At 30.8% G+C, this 2,274-nt stretch overlaps 1 pseudogene; it reads left to right on the top strand.

Annotated features, from left to right (window-relative positions):
- Positions 1-290, top strand: part of LOC139054054 (large subunit ribosomal RNA) — a 3,189-nt pseudogene extending 2,899 nt beyond the window's left edge.
- The last annotated feature ends 1,984 nt before the right edge of the window (positions 291-2,274 follow it).

Consider the following 2,274-nt stretch of genomic DNA (forward strand, 5'->3'; position numbering starts at 1 on the left):
GGTTTGCAGGAGTAAACTGCTTTCAGGAAGACAAAACAGTAAGTACTGTTAAAAACTTTATTGTATCTATTTCTGTTTAGGTATTGTTGTTTGAAAAAAAAAATCCAAAAATGGCATCCATAAAGACATCTTTAGGTAAAGAAAAATTTAAAATAATTCAAATTAATTTAGCAAGAGCATTTAAAGCAAATCAATCTTTAAGTCAATATCAAAAAGATAAATCTCATCATATCTCATTAGTTCAAGAGCCATACAACCTAAAAGGAAAAATTATTGGTTTCCCAATGAAACATAAGATATTAGCTTCAAAAGATAACCCGAAAGCCGCAGCTATAATACATACAGAAAAAATTCCAGTGTTCCCTCTAATCTTAGATGACAAAATAGTGGCATTTAGAACTAACTTAAATAGTAAGGACACCTTAATAATAAATTGCTATTTCCCTCCCAAAGAAAATATACAGTATCTTTTAGCTAGGATTGAAGAAATAATCCAAACAGCACACACGAGGAATGTAATAATTACAGGAGATTTTAATTCAAAGAATACTACATGGGGAGGGAACATTACAGATAATAGAGGAGAGGAATTACTGGAATTTATAATAAAAAATGACCTAATAATTCTAAATAATAGAAATAGTGAACCAACTTTCGATTGTAATAGAGGAAAAAGTTGGATCGACGTAACAATAGTCTCTGCAAGTATGTTCACAGAAATAAAAAAATGGAAAGTAACTGAAGATTCAACGGGAAGCGATCATAGATACATAAAAATTCAACTATGGGAAACAAAGTGTGCTCCAATATTTAAAATAACAAAGGAAGGAGAAAGAAAAGCGCTAGAAGAACTCCTAAATATCGATTGGGAGAAAGAGACGAGGAACCTTAACTCTTCAGAAGACATTGAAAATATTGTGAATAAATTATATAATACTTTAGAGGAACTATTCAAAAAATATCAAAAGAGATTCACGAAAGAGAAAAAGCCAGGCAAAATATGGTGGACCTTAGAGTTAGAAATACAAAGGAAAAAAGTCAAGGCTATGAAAAGGAGATATAAAAAATGTAGAGGAGATTTAAGAGACATTTACAAAAATCAGTATTATAGAGAACACGATTCATACGTGGAAAATTTGGCTAAGGCAAAGAGTAAAAATTGGGATGATTTTATATCCAAAGTAACAAAAAATCCTTTTAATTTAGCATACAAGTTGTCTAGAGACCAGCTGAAAACCCCAATAATAATAAGTAGCATACAAAAAGAGGATAATTCGTCAACAAAAACGTTAAAAGAGACTGTAGAATATATATTGCAAAAATTATACACAATCTCTGAGATAGGAGTCGAAAATGTAAAAGGAAGTTGCAACGAAGGACTAAATAAAAAACAACAGGAAATAGAAGATGTTCCATTTACGGAACAGGAAATAGATTCGGTTGTATATAAATTAAGAAAAGATATAGCAGTAGGCCCAGACGGGCTAAGAACAGGGACTATACAAATAATGTATAAGAAACACAAAGAATTTTTCCAGGCCCTCTTTAACAGTTGTTTAAAGTTGGGATACTTTCCTAAAAAATGGAGAGAGTCAAAAATAATATTAATCCCGAAAAAGAAAAGTCTTGAAAATCCTGGAGATTTCAGACCAATCGCTATAAATTCGATCTTTGGTAAAGTTTTAGAAAAGCTCCTAAAGGATAGAATATATTTTTATTTGAATAAGGAGAAACTACTATTAAGAAATCAATATGGATTTAAACACTTAACATCCACTACTCATGCATTAGAGAGTATAAAAAAGAAGGTAACGCAAGCATTATTAGATAAGCAAGCAGTAATATTAATTTCATTAGACATCAAAAATGCATTTAATTCCATTAACATAAAAATCATTTTAGAATATTTAACTCAACATAAATGTCCAGATAATCTGGTGGATTTACTGGAAGCAATCATGAGGGAAAGATTCATAATATACAAAAACGGGGAAGTAGAAATAAAATATAAGATTAAACAGGGCTCTCCACAAGGATCTCCTTTAAGCCCACTATTATGGACACTTATGATATCCGACCTACTAATTAAGAAACTTCCCGAAAATGCTTACTTACAAGCGTTCGCAGATGATATTACAATAATAATAAAAGGGGATTCTAAAAGAAAACTTCAGGAGACAGCCAATAAAACTCTGCAAATAGTAGAAAATTGGGGAAAAGCAAAGAACATTGAGTTTAACCCGGCAAAATCGCAATTTATAATTTTAAAAGGAA

The sequence above is a fragment of the Dermacentor albipictus genome, unplaced genomic scaffold, assembly GCF_038994185.2.
Source record: "Dermacentor albipictus isolate Rhodes 1998 colony unplaced genomic scaffold, USDA_Dalb.pri_finalv2 scaffold_544, whole genome shotgun sequence".
Lineage (NCBI taxonomy): Eukaryota > Metazoa > Arthropoda > Arachnida > Ixodida > Ixodidae > Dermacentor > Dermacentor albipictus.